This window comes from Carcharodon carcharias, chromosome 6 (assembly GCF_017639515.1).
Source record: "Carcharodon carcharias isolate sCarCar2 chromosome 6, sCarCar2.pri, whole genome shotgun sequence".
In the NCBI taxonomy this organism is placed as follows: Eukaryota; Metazoa; Chordata; class Chondrichthyes; order Lamniformes; family Lamnidae; genus Carcharodon; species Carcharodon carcharias.
In genome coordinates this window covers 99,074,067-99,090,082 of record NC_054472.1, presented here as the reverse complement: position 1 = coordinate 99,090,082, position 16,016 = coordinate 99,074,067, and positions in this window count along the sequence as shown.

Sequence of the window (16,016 nt, the reverse complement as noted above, 5' to 3'; positions counted from 1 at the left end):
GGATCGGTGAAGGGGAATGTGAGTGGGCGATCGGAGAAGATGCCCTGATTTGGGGATTGGAGAAGGAGAACCTGAGTGTGGGATAGGAGAAGGGGCATGTGAGTGGAGGATTGGGGAAGGGGAATGTGAGTGGGGGATTGGAGAAGTGGAATAGGAGTGGAGGATTACAGAAGGGGAATGTGAGTGGGGGATCGGAGAAGAGGCCGTGAGTGGGGGATTGGAGAAGGGGAATGCGAGTGGGGGATTGGAGAAGGGGAATGAGAGTAGGGGATTGGAGAATTGGAGTGTGAGTGGGGGATTGCAAAAGGGGAATGTGAGTGGCGGATTGGAGAAGGGGCATGGGAGAGGATGACTGGAGAAGGAGAATGCGAGTGGGGGATTGGAGAAGGGGAATATGAATGGGGGACTGGAGAAGGGGAATACGAGCGGGCGATTGCAGAAGGGGAATGTGAGTGGGGGATCAGAGAAGAGGCCGTGAGTGGGGGATTGGAGAAGGGGAATGTGAGTGGAGGATTGGAGAAGGAGAATGTGAGTGGGGGATGGGAGAAGGGGAATGTGAATGGGGGATCGGAGAAGTGCCCGTGAGTGGGGGATTGAGAAGGGGAATGTGAGTGGTGGATTGGAGAAGGAGAATGTGAGTGGGGGATGGGAGAAGGGGAATGTGAATGGGGGATTGGAGAAGGGGTATATGAGTGGGGGATCGGAGAAGATGCCGTGAGTGGGGGATTGGAGAACTAGAATGTGAGTGGAGAATTGGAGAAGGAGAATGTGAGTGGGGGATCGGAGAAGGGGCCTTGAGTGGGGGATCAGAGAAGGGGAATGTGAGTGGGGAATTTGAGAAGGGGCCGTGAGTGGGGGATTGGAGAAGGGGAATGTGAGTGGGGAATCGGAGAATAGGCCGTGATTTGGGGATTGAAGATAGGGTAGGTGAGTGGGGGATTGGAGAAGGAGAATGTGAGTGGGGGATGGGAGAAGGGGAATGTGAATGGGGGATTGGAGAAGGGGTATATGAGTGGGGGATTGGAGAAGATGCCGTGAGTGGGGGATTGGAGAATTAGAATGTGAGTGGGGAATTGGAGAAGGAGAATGTGAGTGGGGGATCGAAGAAGGGGAATGTGAGTGGGGAAATTGAGAAGGGGCCGTGAGTGGGCGATTGGAGAAGGCGAATGTGAGTGGGGGATCGGAGAAGAGGCCGTGATTTGGGGATTGAAGATAGGGAATGTGAGTGGGGGATTGGAGAAGGAGAATGTGAGTGGGGATTGATTAAAGGGACTCTCTGTGGGAGATTGGAGAAGGGGAAAGCAAGTGGGGGATTGGAGAAGGGGAATGTCAGAGGGGGGTATTGGAGAAGCTGAACGTGAGTGGGGGATCGGAGAAATGGCCGTGAGTGGGGAATTGGCGAAGCGGAATTTGAGTGCGGGATTGGTGAAGAGGAATATGAGTGGTGGATTGGGGAAGGGGTATGTGAATGGGTGATTGGAGAAGCGGAATGTGAGTCGGGGGGATTGGAGAAGGTGAATGTGAGTGGGGCACTGGAGAAGGGGAAAGTGAGTGGGGGATTGGAGAAGAGGAATGAGAGTAGGGGATTGGAGAATTGGAGTGTCAGTGGGGGATTGCAAAAGGGGAATGTGAATGACGGATTGGAGAAGGGGTTGGGGGAGGGGGACTGGAGAAGGAGAATGCCAGTGGGGGATTGGAGAAGGGGAATATGCGTGGGGGACTGGAGAAGGGGAATACGAGCGGGGGATTGCAGAAGGGGAATGTGAGTGGGGGATCGGAGAAGAGGCCGTGAGTGGGGGATTGGAGAAGGGGAATGTGAGTGGGGCATTTGAGAAGGGGCCGTGAGTGGTGGATCAGAGAAGGGGAATGTGAGTGGGGATTGGAGAAGAAGAATGTGAGTGGGGATTGGTGAAATGGAATGTGAGCGGGGGATTGGAGAAGAGGAATGAGATTGGATATTTGGAGAATGGGAATGTGAGTCGGGGATCAGAGAAGGGGCCGTGAGTGGGGTTTCTGAGAAGGGGCTGTGAGTGAGGGATCAGAGAAGGGGAATGTGAGTGCAGGATCGGTGAAGGGGAATGTGAGTGGGCGATCGGAGAAGATGCCCTGATTTGGGGATTGGAGAAGGAGAACCTGAGTGTGGGATAGGAGAAGGGGCATGTGAGTGGAGGATTGGGGAAGGGGAATGTGAGTGGGGGATTGGAGAAGTGGAATAGGTGTGGAGGATTACAGAAGGGGAATGTGAGTGGGGGATCGGAGAAGAGGCCGTGAGTGGGGGATTGGAGAAGGGGAATGCGAGTGGGGGATTGGAGAAGGGGAATGAGAGTAGGGGATTGGAGAATTGGAGTGTGAGTGGGGGATTGCAAAAGGGGAATGTGAGTGGCGGATTGGAGAAGGGGCATGGGAGAGGATGACTGGAGAAGGAGAATGCGAGTGGGGGATTGGAGAAGGGGAATATGAATGGGGGACTGGAGAAGGGGAATACGAGCGGGCGATTGCAGAAGGGGAATGTGAGTGGGGGATCAGAGAAGAGGCCGTGAGTGGGGGATTGGAGAAGGGGAATGTGAGTGGAGGATTGGAGAAGGAGAATGTGAGTGGGGGATGGGAGAAGGGGAATGTGAATGGGGGATTGGAGAAGGGGTATATGAGTGGGGGATCGGAGAAGATGCCGTGAGTGGGGGATTGGAGAATTAGAATGTGAGTGGGGAATTGGAGAAGGAGAATGTGAGTGGGGGATCGGAGAAGGGGCCATGATTGGGGGATCAGAGAAGGGGAATGTGAGTGGGGAATTTGAGAAGGGGTCGTGAGTGGGAGATTGGAGAAGGGGATTGTGAGTGGGGGATCGGAGAAGAGGCCGTGATTTGGGGATTGAAGATAGGGTATGTGAGTGGGGGATTGGAGAAGGAGAATGTGAGTGGGGGATGGGAGAAGGGGAATGTGAATGAGCGATTGGAGAAGGGGTATATGAGTGGGGGATTGGAGAAGATGCCGTGAGTGGGTGTTTGGAGAATTAGAATGTGAGTGGGGAATTGGAGAAAAAGAATGTGAGTGGGGGATCGGAGAAGGGGAATGTGAGTGGGGAATTTGAGAAGGGGCCGTGAGTGGGGGATTGGAGAAGGGGAATGTGAGTGGGGGATTGGAGAAGAGGCCATGATTTGGGGATTGAAGATAGGGAATGTGAGAGGGGGATTGGAGAAGGACAATGTGAGTGGGGATTTGTTAAAGGGAATGTGAGTGGCGGATTGGAGAAGGGGAATGTGAGTGGGGGATCGGAGAAGAGGCCGTGATTTGGGTATTGGAGAAAGGGAATGTAAGTGGGGGATTTGAGAATGAGAATGTGAGTGGGGATTGGTGAACAGGAATGTGAGTGGGGGATTGGAGAAGGGGAATATGAATGGGTATTTGGAGAAAGGGAACGTGAGTGGTGGGGATTGGAGAAGGGGTATGTGAGTGGGGGATTGGAGAAGGGGAATGTAAGTGGGTGATTGGAGAAGGGGAATGTGAGTGGGGGATTGATGAAGGTAAATGTGAATGGGTATTTGGAGGAGCGGAATGTGAGTGGGGGATTGGAGGAGAGGCCGTGAGTGGGGGATTGGAGAAGAGGCCGTGAGTGTGGGATTGGTGAAGAGGAATTTGAGTGGGGGATTGGAGAAGGGGAATGCGTTTGGGGGATTGGAGAAGGTGAATGTCAGAGGGGGTTATTGGAGAAGCTGAATGTGAGTGGGGGATCGGAGAAGGGGGCGTGAGTGATGGATTGGAGAAGGGGAATGTGAGTGGGTGATTGGAGAAGGGGAATGTGAGTGGGGGGGATTGGAGAAGGGGAATGTGAGTGGGGCATTGGAGAAGGGGAATGTGAGTGGGGGACTGGAGAAGGGGAATACGAGCGGGCGATTGCAGAAGGGGAATGTGAGTGGGGGATCGGAGAAGAGGCCGTGAGTGGGGGATTGGAGAAGGGGAATGTGAGTGGAGGATTGGAGAATGAGAATGTGAGTGGGGGATGGGAGAAGGGGAATGTGAATGGGGGATTGGAGAAGGGGTATATGAGTGGGGGATCGGAGAAGATGCCGTGTGTGGGGGATTGGAGAATTAGAATGTGAGTGTGGAATTGGAGAAGGAGAATGTGAGTGGGGGATCGGAGAAGGGGCCATGATTGGGGGATCAGAGAAGGGGAATGTGAGTGGGGAATTTGAGAAGGGGCCGTGAGTGGGGGATTGGAGAAGGGGAATGTGAGTGGGGGATCGGAGAAGAGGCCGTGATTTGGGGATTGAAGATAGGCTATGTGAGTGGGGGATTGGAGAAGGAGAATGTGAATGAGGGATTGGAGAAGGGGTATATGAGTGGGGGATTGGAGAAGATGCCGTGAGTGGGTGTTTGGAGAATTAGAATGTGAGTGGGGAATTGGAGAAAGAGAATGTGAGTGGGGGATCGGAGAAGGGGAATGTGAGTGGGGAATTTGAGAAGGGGCCGTGAGTGGGGGATTGGAGAAGGGGAATGCGAGTGGGGGATTGGAGAAGAGGCCATGATTTGGGGATTGAAGATAGGGAATGTGAGTGGGGGATTGGAGAAGGACAATGTGAGTGGGTATTTGTTAAAGGGAATGTGAGTGGCGGATTGGAGAAGGGGAATGTGAGTGGGGGATCGGAGAAGAGGCCGTGATTTGGGTATTGGAGAAAGGGAATGTAAGTGGGGGATTTGAGAATGAGAATGTGAGTGGGGATTGGTGAACAGGAATGTGAGTGGGCGATTGGAGAAGGGGAATATGAATGGGTATTTGGAGAAAGGGAACGTGAGTGGTGGGGATTGGAGAAGTGGCATGTGAGTGGGGGATTGGAGAAGGGGAATGTGAGTGGGTGATTGGAGAAGGGGAATGTGAGTGGGGGATTGATGAAGGTAAATGTGAATGGGTATTTGGAGGAGCGGAATGTGAGTGGGGGATTGGAGGAGAGGCCGTGAGTGGGGGATTGGAGAAGAGGCCGTGATTGTGGGATTGGTGAAGAGGAATTTGAGTGGGGGATTGGAGAAGGGGAATGCGTTTGGGGGATTGGAGAAGGTGAATGTCAGAGGGGGTTATTGGAGAAGCTGAATGTGAGTGGGGTATCGGAGAAGGGGCCGTGAGTGATGGATTGGAGAAGGGGAATGTGAGTGGGTGATTGGAGAAGGGGAATGTGAGTGGGGGGGATTGGAGAAGGGGAATGTGAGTGGGGCATTGGAGAAGGGGAATGTGAGTGGGGGACTGGAGAAGGGGAATGTGAATGGGGGATTGGAGAAGGGGTATATGAGTGGGGGATCGGAGAAGATGCCGTGAGTGGGGGATTGGAGAATTAGAATGTGAGTGGGGAATTGGAGAAGGAGAATGTGAGTGGGGGATCGGAGAAGGGGCCATGATTGGGGGATCAGAGAAGGGGAATGTGAGTGGGGAATTTGAGAAGGGGTCGTGAGTGGGAGATTGGAGAAGGGGATTGTGAGTGGGGGATCGGAGAAGAGGCCGTGATTTGGGGATTGAAGATAGGGTATGTGAGTGGGGGATTGGAGAAGGAGAATGTGAGTGGGGGATGGGAGAAGGGGAATGTGAATGAGGGATTGGAGAAGGGGTATATGAGTGGGGGATTGGAGAAGATGCCGTGAGTGGGTGTTTGGAGAATTAGAATGTGAGTGGGGAATTGGAGAAAAAGAATGTGAGTGGGGGATCGGAGAAGGGGAATGTGAGTGGGGAATTTGAGAAGGGGCCGTGAGTGGGGGATTGGAGAAGGGGAATGTGAGTGGGGGATTGGAGAAGAGGCCATGATTTGGGGATTGAAGATAGGGAATGTGAGAGGGGGATTGGAGAAGGACAATGTGAGTGGGGATTTGTTAAAGGGAATGTGAGTGGCGGATTGGAGAAGGGGAATGTGAGTGGGGGATCGGAGAAGAGGCCGTGATTTGGGTATTGGAGAAAGGGAATGTAAGTGGGGGATTTGAGAATGAGAATGTGAGTGGGGATTGGTGAACAGGAATGTGAGTGGGGGATTGGAGAAGGGGAATATGAATGGGTATTTGGAGAAAGGGAACGTGAGTGGTGGGGATTGGAGAAGGGGTATGTGAGTGGGGGATTGGAGAAGGGGAATGTAAGTGGGTGATTGGAGAAGGGGAATGTGAGTGGGGGATTGATGAAGGTAAATGTGAATGGGTATTTGGAGGAGCGGAATGTGAGTGGGGGATTGGAGGAGAGGCCGTGAGTGGGGGATTGGAGAAGAGGCCGTGAGTGTGGGATTGGTGAAGAGGAATTTGAGTGGGGGATTGGAGAAGGGGAATGCGTTTGGGGGATTGGAGAAGGTGAATGTCAGAGGGGGTTATTGGAGAAGCTGAATGTGAGTGGGGGATCGGAGAAGGGGGCGTGAGTGATGGATTGGAGAAGGGGAATGTGAGTGGGTGATTGGAGAAGGGGAATGTGAGTGGGGGGGATTGGAGAAGGGGAATGTGAGTGGGGCATTGGAGAAGGGGAATGTGAGTGGGGGACTGGAGAAGGGGAATACGAGCGGGCGATTGCAGAAGGGGAATGTGAGTGGGGGATCGGAGAAGAGGCCGTGAGTGGGGGATTGGAGAAGGGGAATGTGAGTGGAGGATTGGAGAATGAGAATGTGAGTGGGGGATGGGAGAAGGGGAATGTGAATGGGGGATTGGAGAAGGGGTATATGAGTGGGGGATCGGAGAAGATGCCGTGTGTGGGGGATTGGAGAATTAGAATGTGAGTGTGGAATTGGAGAAGGAGAATGTGAGTGGGGGATCGGAGAAGGGGCCATGATTGGGGGATCAGAGAAGGGGAATGTGAGTGGGGAATTTGAGAAGGGGCCGTGAGTGGGGGATTGGAGAAGGGGAATGTGAGTGGGGGATCGGAGAAGAGGCCGTGATTTGGGGATTGAAGATAGGCTATGTGAGTGGGGGATTGGAGAAGGAGAATGTGAATGAGGGATTGGAGAAGGGGTATATGAGTGGGGGATTGGAGAAGATGCCGTGAGTGGGTGTTTGGAGAATTAGAATGTGAGTGGGGAATTGGAGAAAGAGAATGTGAGTGGGGGATCGGAGAAGGGGAATGTGAGTGGGGAATTTGAGAAGGGGCCGTGAGTGGGGGATTGGAGAAGGGGAATGCGAGTGGGGGATTGGAGAAGAGGCCATGATTTGGGGATTGAAGATAGGGAATGTGAGTGGGGGATTGGAGAAGGACAATGTGAGTGGGTATTTGTTAAAGGGAATGTGAGTGGCGGATTGGAGAAGGGGAATGTGAGTGGGGGATCGGAGAAGAGGCCGTGATTTGGGTATTGGAGAAAGGGAATGTAAGTGGGGGATTTGAGAATGAGAATGTGAGTGGGGATTGGTGAACAGGAATGTGAGTGGGCGATTGGAGAAGGGGAATATGAATGGGTATTTGGAGAAAGGGAACGTGAGTGGTGGGGATTGGAGAAGTGGCATGTGAGTGGGGGATGGGAGAAGGGGAATGTGAGTGGGTGATTGGAGAAGGGGAATGTGAGTGGGGGATTGATGAAGGTAAATGTGAATGGGTATTTGGAGGAGCGGAATGTGAGTGGGGGATTGGAGGAGAGGCCGTGAGTGGGGGATTGGAGAAGAGGCCGTGATTGTGGGATTGGTGAAGAGGAATTTGAGTGGGGGATTGGAGAAGGGGAATGCGTTTGGGGGATTGGAGAAGGTGAATGTCAGAGGGGGTTATTGGAGAAGCTGAATGTGAGTGGGGTATCGGAGAAGGGGCCGTGAGTGATGGATTGGAGAAGGGGAATGTGAGTGGGTGATTGGAGAAGGGGAATGTGAGTGGGGGGGATTGGAGAAGGGGAATGTGAGTGGGGCATTGGAGAAGGGGAATGTGAGTGGGGGACTGGAGAAGGGGAATGTGAATGGGGGATTGGAGAAGGGGTATATGAGTGGGGGATCGGAGAAGATGCCGTGAGTGGGGGATTGGAGAATTAGAATGTGAGTGGGGAATTGGAGAAGGAGAATGTGAGTGGGGGATCGGAGAAGGGGCCATGATTGGGGGATCAGAGAAGGGGAATGTGAGTGGGGAATTTGAGAAGGGGTCGTGAGTGGGAGATTGGAGAAGGGGATTGTGAGTGGGGGATCGGAGAAGAGGCCGTGATTTGGGGATTGAAGATAGGGTATGTGAGTGGGGGATTGGAGAAGGAGAATGTGAGTGGGGGATGGGAGAAGGGGAATGTGAATGAGGGATTGGAGAAGGGGTATATGAGTGGGGGATTGGAGAAGATGCCGTGAGTGGGTGTTTGGAGAATTAGAATGTGAGTGGGGAATTGGAGAAAAAGAATGTGAGTGGGGGATCGGAGAAGGGGAATGTGAGTGGGGAATTTGAGAAGGGGCCGTGAGTGGGGGATTGGAGAAGGGGAATGTGAGTGGGGGATTGGAGAAGAGGCCATGATTTGGGGATTGAAGATAGGGAATGTGAGAGGGGGATTGGAGAAGGACAATGTGAGTGGGGATTTGTTAAAGGGAATGTGAGTGGCGGATTGGAGAAGGGGAATGTGAGTGGGGGATCGGAGAAGAGGCCGTGATTTGGGTATTGGAGAAAGGGAATGTAAGTGGGGGATTTGAGAATGAGAATGTGAGTGGGGATTGGTGAACAGGAATGTGAGTGGGGGATTGGAGAAGGGGAATATGAATGGGTATTTGGAGAAAGGGAACGTGAGTGGTGGGGATTGGAGAAGGGGTATGTGAGTGGGGGATTGGAGAAGGGGAATGTAAGTGGGTGATTGGAGAAGGGGAATGTGAGTGGGGGATTGATGAAGGTAAATGTGAATGGGTATTTGGAGGAGCGGAATGTGAGTGGGGGATTGGAGGAGAGGCCGTGAGTGGGGGATTGGAGAAGAGGCCGTGAGTGTGGGATTGGTGAAGAGGAATTTGAGTGGGGGATTGGAGAAGGGGAATGCGTTTGGGGGATTGGAGAAGGTGAATGTCAGAGGGGGTTATTGGAGAAGCTGAATGTGAGTGGGGGATCGGAGAAGGGGGCGTGAGTGATGGATTGGAGAAGGGGAATGTGAGTGGGTGATTGGAGAAGGGGAATGTGAGTGGGGGGGATTGGAGAAGGGGAATGTGAGTGGGGCATTGGAGAAGGGGAATGTGAGTGGGGGACTGGAGAAGGGGAATACGAGCGGCGATTGCAGAAGGGGAATGTGAGTGGGGGATCGGAGAAGAGGCCGTGAGTGGGGGATTGGAGAAGGGGAATGTGAGTGGAGGATTGGAGAATGAGAATGTGAGTGGGGGATGGGAGAAGGGGGATGTGAATGGGGGATTGGAGAAGGGGTATATGAGTGGGGGATCGGAGAAGATGCCGTGTGTGGGGGATTGGAGAATTAGAATGTGAGTGTGGAATTGGAGAAGGAGAATGTGAGTGGGGGATCGGAGAAGGGGCCATGATTGGGGGATCAGAGAAGGGGAATGTGAGTGGGGAATTTGAGAAGGGGCCGTGAGTGGGGGATTGGAGAAGGGGAATGTGAGTGGGGGATCGGAGAAGAGGCCGTGATTTGGGGATTGAAGATAGGCTATGTGAGTGGGGGATTGGAGAAGGAGAATGTGAATGAGGGATTGGAGAAGGGGTATATGAGTGGGGGATTGGAGAAGATGCCGTGAGTGGGTGTTTGGAGAATTAGAATGTGAGTGGGGAATTGGAGAAAGAGAATGTGAGTGGGGGATCGGAGAAGGGGAATGTGAGTGGGGAATTTGAGAAGGGGCCGTGAGTGGGGGATTGGAGAAGGGGAATGCGAGTGGGGGATTGGAGAAGAGGCCATGATTTGGGGATTGAAGATAGGGAATGTGAGTGGGGGATTGGAGAAGGACAATGTGAGTGGGTATTTGTTAAAGGGAATGTGAGTGGCGGATTGGAGAAGGGGAATGTGAGTGGGGGATCGGAGAAGAGGCCGTGATTTGGGTATTGGAGAAAGGGAATGTAAGTGGGGGATTTGAGAATGAGAATGTGAGTGGGAATTGGTGAACAGGAATGTGAGTGGGGGATTGGAGAAGGGGAATATGAATGGGTATTTGGAGAAAGGGAACGTGAGTGGTGGGGATTGGAGAAGTGGCATGTGAGTGGGGGATTGGAGAAGGGGAATGTGAGTGGGTGATTGGAGAAGGGGAATGTGAGTGGGGGATTGATGAAGGTAAATGTGAATGGGTATTTGGAGGAGCGGAATGTGAGTGGGGGATTGGAGGAGAGGCCATGAGTGGGGGATTGGAGAAGAGGCCGTGATTGTGGGATTGGTGAAGAGGAATTTGAGTGGGGGATTGGAGAAGGGGAATGCGTTTGGGGGATTGGAGAAGGTGAATGTCAGAGGGGGTTATTGGAGAAGCTGAATGTGAGTGGGGTATCGGAGAAGGGGCCGTGAGTGATGGATTGGAGAAGGGGAATGTGAGTGGGTGATTGGAGAAGGGGAATGTGAGTGGGGGGGATTGGAGAAGGGGAATGTGAGTGGGGCATTGGAGAAGGGGAATGTGAGTGGGGGACTGGAGAAGGGGAATGTGAATGGGGGATTGGAGAAGGGGTATATGAGTGGGGGATTGGAGAAGATGCCGTGAGTGGGGGATTGGAGAAGGGGAATGTGAGTGGAGGATTGGAGAATGAGAATGTGAGTGGGGGATGGGAGAAGGGGAATGTGAATGGGGGATTGGAGAAGGGGTATATGAGTGGGGGATTGGAGAAGATGCCGTGAGTGGGTGTTTGGAGAATTAGAATGTGAGTGGGGAATTGGAGAAAGAGAATGTGAGTGGGGGATCGGTGAAGGGGAATGTGAGTGGGGAATTTGAGAAGTGGCCGTGAGTGGGGGATTGGAGAAGGGGAATGTGAGTGGGGGATTGGAGAAGAGGCCGTGATTTGGGGATTGAAGATAGGGAATGTGAGTGGGGGATTGGAGAAGGACAACGTGAGTGGGGATTTGTTAAAGGGAATGTGAGTGGCGGATTGGAGAAGGGGATTGTGAGTAGGTATTTGTAGAAGGGGAATGTGAGTGCAGGATCGGAGAAGGGGATTGTGAGTGGGGAATTTGTGGAGCGGCCGTGAGTGGGGGGGATCGGAGAAGGTGAATGTGAGTGCGGGATCGGAGAACATGCCTTAATTGGGTACTGGAGAAATGGAATGAGAGTGGGGAATTGGAGAAGGGGCATGTGAGTGGGGGATTGGAGAAGGGGAATGTGAACGGGGGATTGGAGAAGGGAATTGAGTGGGGGATCGGATTAGGGGAATGTGAGTGTTGGATTGGAGAAGGGAAATGTGAGTGGGGGATTGGAGAAGGGGAATGTCGGTGGGGGATTTGCTAAATGTAATGTGTGTCAGGGATTGGAGAACGGGAATTTGAATGGGTATTTGGAGAAGGGGAATGTGAGTGGGGGATTGGTGAAGGTAAATGTGAATGGGTATTTGGAGGAGCGGAATGTGAGTGGGAGATTGGAGAAGGGGCCGTGAGTGGCGGATAGGAGAAGGGAAATGTGAGTAGGGGATTGGAGAAGGGAAATGTGACTGGGGGATTGGAGAAGTGGAATGTGAGTGGGGGATTGGAGAAGAGGCTGTGAGTAGGGGATTGGAGAAGAGGAATTTGAATGGGGGATTGGAGAAGGGGAATGTGAGTGGGGGATTGGAGAAGGGGAATGTGAGAGTGGGGTATTGGAGAAGCTGAATGTGAGTGGGGGATCAGAGAAGGGGCCGTGAGTGGGGAATTGGAGAAGGGGAATTTGAGTGCGGGATTGGTGAAAAGGAATTTGAGTGGTGGATTGGAGAAGGGGAATGTGAGTGGGTGATTGGAGACGGGGAATGTGATTGGGGGATTGGAGAAGAGGAATGAGAGTAGGGGATTGGAGAATTGGAGTGTGAGTGGGGGATTGCAAAAGGGGACTGTGAGTGGCGGATTGGAGAAGGGGCATGGGAGAGGGGGACTGGAGAAGTAGAATGCGAGTGGGGGATTGAGGAATGGGAATATGAGTGGGGGATTATAGAAGGGGAATACGAGCGGGGGATTGCAGAAGGGGAATGTGAGTGGGGGATCGGAGAAAAGGCCGTGAGTGAGGGACTGGAGAAGGGGAATGTGAGTGGAGGATTGGAGAAGGAGAATGTGAGTGGGGGATGGGAGAAGGGGAATGTGAATGGGGGATTGGAGAAGGGGTATATGAGTGGGGGATCGGAGAAGATGTCGTGAGTGGGGGATTGGAGAATTAGAATGTGAGTGGGGAATTGGAGAAGGAGAATGCGAGTGGGGGATCGGAGAAGAGGCCGTGATTTGGGGATTGAAGATAGGGAATGTGAGTGGGGGATTGGAGAAGGAGAATGTGAGTGGGGGATGGGAGAAGGGGAATGTGAATGGGGGATTGGAAAAGGGGTATATGAGTGGGGGATCGGAGAAGATGCCGTGAGTGGGGGATTGGAGACTTAGAATGTGAGTGGGGAATTTGAGAAGGGGCCGTGAGTGGGGAATTGGAGAAGGGGAATGTGATTGGGGGATCGGAGAAGAGGCCGTGATTTGGGGATTGAAGATAGGAAATGTGAGTGGGGGATTAGAGAAGGAGAATGTGAGTAGGGGATTGGAGAAGGGAAATGTGACTGAGGAATTGGCGAAGGGGAATGTGAGTGGGGGATTGGAGAAGAGGCCGTGAGTGTGGGATTGGTGAAGAGGAATTTGAGTGGGGGATTGGAGAAGGGGAATGCGAGTGGGGGAATTGGAGAAGGGGAATTTCAGAGGGGGGTATTGGAGAAGCTGAATGTGAGTGGGGGATCGGAGAAGGGGCCGTGAGTGGGTAATTGGTGAAGGGGAATTTGAGTGCAGGATGGGTGAATAGGAATTTGAGTGGTGGATTGGAGACAGGGAATGTGAGTGGGTGATTGGAGAAGGAGAATGTGGGTGGGGGATGGGAGAAGGGGAATGTGAATTGGGGATTGGAGAAGGTGAATATGAGTGGGGCATTGGAGAAGGGGAATGTGAGCGGGAGATTGGAGAAGAGGAATGAGAGTAGGGGATTGGAGAATTGGAGTGTGAGTGGGGGATTGCAAAAGGGGAATGTGAGTGGCGGATTGGATAAAGGCAATGGGAGAGGGGGACTGGAGAAGGAGAATGCGAGTGGGGGATTTGAGAAGGGGAATATGATTGGGGGACTGGACAAGGGGAATACGAGCGAGGGATTGGAGAAGGGGAATGTGAGTGGGGGATCGGAGAAGTGCCCGTGAGTGGGGGATTGGAGAAGGGGAATGTGAGTGGTGGATTGGAGAAGGAGAATGTGAGTGGGGGATGGGAGAAGGGGAATGTGAATGGGGGATTGGAGAAGGGGTATATGAGTGGGGGATCGGAGAAGATGCCGTGAGTGGGGGATTGGAGAACTAGAATGTGAGTGGGGAATTGGAGAAGGAGAATGTGAGTGGGGGATCGGAGAAGGGGTCATGAGTGGGGGATCAGAGAAGGGGAATGTGAGTGGGGAATTTGAGAAGGGGCCGTGAGTGGGGGATTGGAGAAGGGGAATGTGAGTGGGGAATCGGAGAATAGGCCGTGATTTGGGGATTGAAGATAGGGTAGGTGAGTGGGGGATTGGAGAAGGAGAATGTGAGTGGGGGATGGGAGAAGGGGAATGTGAATGGGGGATTGGAGAAGGGATATATGAGTGGGGGATCGGAGAAGATGCCGTGAGTGGGGGATTGGAGAATAAGAATGTGAGTGGGGGATCGAAAAAGGGGAATGTGAGTGGGGAAATTGAGAAGGGGCCGTGAGTGGGCGATTGGAGAAGGCGAATGTGAGTGGGGGATCGGAGAAGAGGCCATGATTTGGGGATTGAAGATAGGGAATGTGAGTGGGGGATTGGAGAAGGAGAATGTGAGTGGGGATTGATTAAAGGGAATCTCTGTGGGGGATTGGAGAAGGGGAATGTGAATGGGTATTTGTAGAAGGGGAAAGTGAGTGCAGGATCGGAGAAGGGGAATGTGAGTGGGGATTTTGAGAAGGGGCCGTGAGTGGGGGATTGAAGATAGGGAATGTGAGTGGGGGATCGGAGAAGGAGAATGTGAGTGGGGATTGGTTAAAGGGAATGTGTGTGGGGGATTGGAGAAGGGTAATGTGAGTGCAGAATCGGAGAAGGGGAATGTGAGTGGTGAAATTGAGCAGGGGCTATGAGTGGGGGGGATTGGAGAAGGTGAATGTGCGTAGGGGATCGGAGAACATGCCGTGAGTGGGGGATTGGAGAAATTGAATGTGAGTGGGTAATTGGAGAAGGAGAATGTGAGTGGGGGATCGGAGAAGTGGCCGTGAGTGGGGGATTGGAGAAGGGGAATGTGAGTGGGGAATTTGAGAAGGGGCCGTGAGTGGGGGATCAGTGAAGGGGAATGTGATTGGGGATTGGAGAAGGAGAATGTGAGTGGGGATTGGAGAAGAAGAATGTGAGTGGGGATTGGTGAAATGGAATGTGAGCGGGGGATTGGAGAAGGGGAATGAGATTGGGTATTTGGAGTAGGGGAATGTGAGTGGGGGATTGGAGAAGGGGAATGTGATTGGGGGATTGGAGAAGGGGTATATGAGTGGGGGATCGGAGAAGATGCCGTGAGTGGGGGATTGGAGAATTGGAATGTGAGTGGGGAATTGGAGAAGGAGAATGTGAGTGGGGGATCGGAGAAGGGGCCATGAGTGGGGGATCAGAGAAGGGGAATGTGAGTGGGGAATTTGAGAAGGGGCCGTGAGTGGGGGATTGGAGAAGGGGAATTTGAGTGGGGGATCGGAGGAGAGGCCGTGATTTGGGGATTGAAGATAGGGAATGTGAGTGGGGGATTGGAGGAGGAGAATATGAGTGGGGATTGGTTAAAGGTAATGTGTGTGGGGGATTGGAGAAGGGGAATGTGAATGGGTATTTGTAGAAGGGGAATGTGAGTGCAGGATCGGAGAAGCGGAATGTTAGTGGGCGATCAGAGTAGATGCCCTGATGTGGGGATTGGAGAAGGAGAAAATGAGTGGGGGATTGGAGAAGGGTCATTTGAGTGGGGGATTGGGGAAGGGGAATGTGAGTGGGGGATTGGAGAAGAGGAATTGAGTGGGGGATGGGAGAAGGGCAATGTGAGTGAGGAATTGGAGAAGGGAAATGTGAATGGGGGATTGGAGAAGGGGAATTTGAATGTGTATTTGAAGAAGGGGAATGTGAGTTGGGGGATTGGAGGAAGGGTATGTGAGTGGGCGATCGGAGAAGAGGCCGTAAGTGGGGGTACGGAGAAGGGGAATGTGAGTGGGGGATCGGAGAAAGGGGTCGTGAGTGGGGGATTGGAGAAGGGGAATGTGAGTGTGGGATTGGAGAAGATGCCATGATTTAGGGATTGGAGAAGGGGAATGTGAGTGGGGATTGGAGAAGGGGAATGTGAGTGAGGGGGATTGGAGATGGGGCATTTGAGTGGGGGATTGGAGAAGGGGAATGTGAGTGGGGATTTGGAGAAGGTGTATGTGAGTTGGGGATCAGAGAAGAGGCCGTGAATGGGGGATTGGAGAGGGGGAACGTGAGTTGGGTGGTGGAGAAGGAGAATGTGAATGGGGGATTGGAGAAGGGGAATGTGAGTGGGTGACTGGAGAAGGGGTATATGAATGGGGGCTCAGAGTAGATGCCGTGAGTGGGGGATTGGAGAATGGGAATGTGAGTGGGGTTTGGAGAAGGGGAATGTGAGTGGAGGATTGGAGAAGGGGAATGTTAGTGGAGGATTGGAGAAGGAGAATGTGAGTGGGGGATTGCAGAAGGGTAATGTGATTGGGGGATTGGAGAAGGGGTATATGAGTGGGGGATCGGAGAAGATGCCGTGAGTGGGGGATTGGAGAATTGGAATGTGAGTGGGGAATTGGAGAAGGAGAATGTGAGTGGGGGATCGGAGAAGGGGCCATGAGTGGGGGATCAGAGAAGGGGAATGTGAGTGGGGAATTTGAGAAGGGGCCGTGAGTGGGGGATTGGAGAAGGGGAATTTGAGTGGGGGATCGGAGGAGAGGCCGTGATTTGGGGATTGAAGATAGGTAATGTGAGTGGGGGATTGG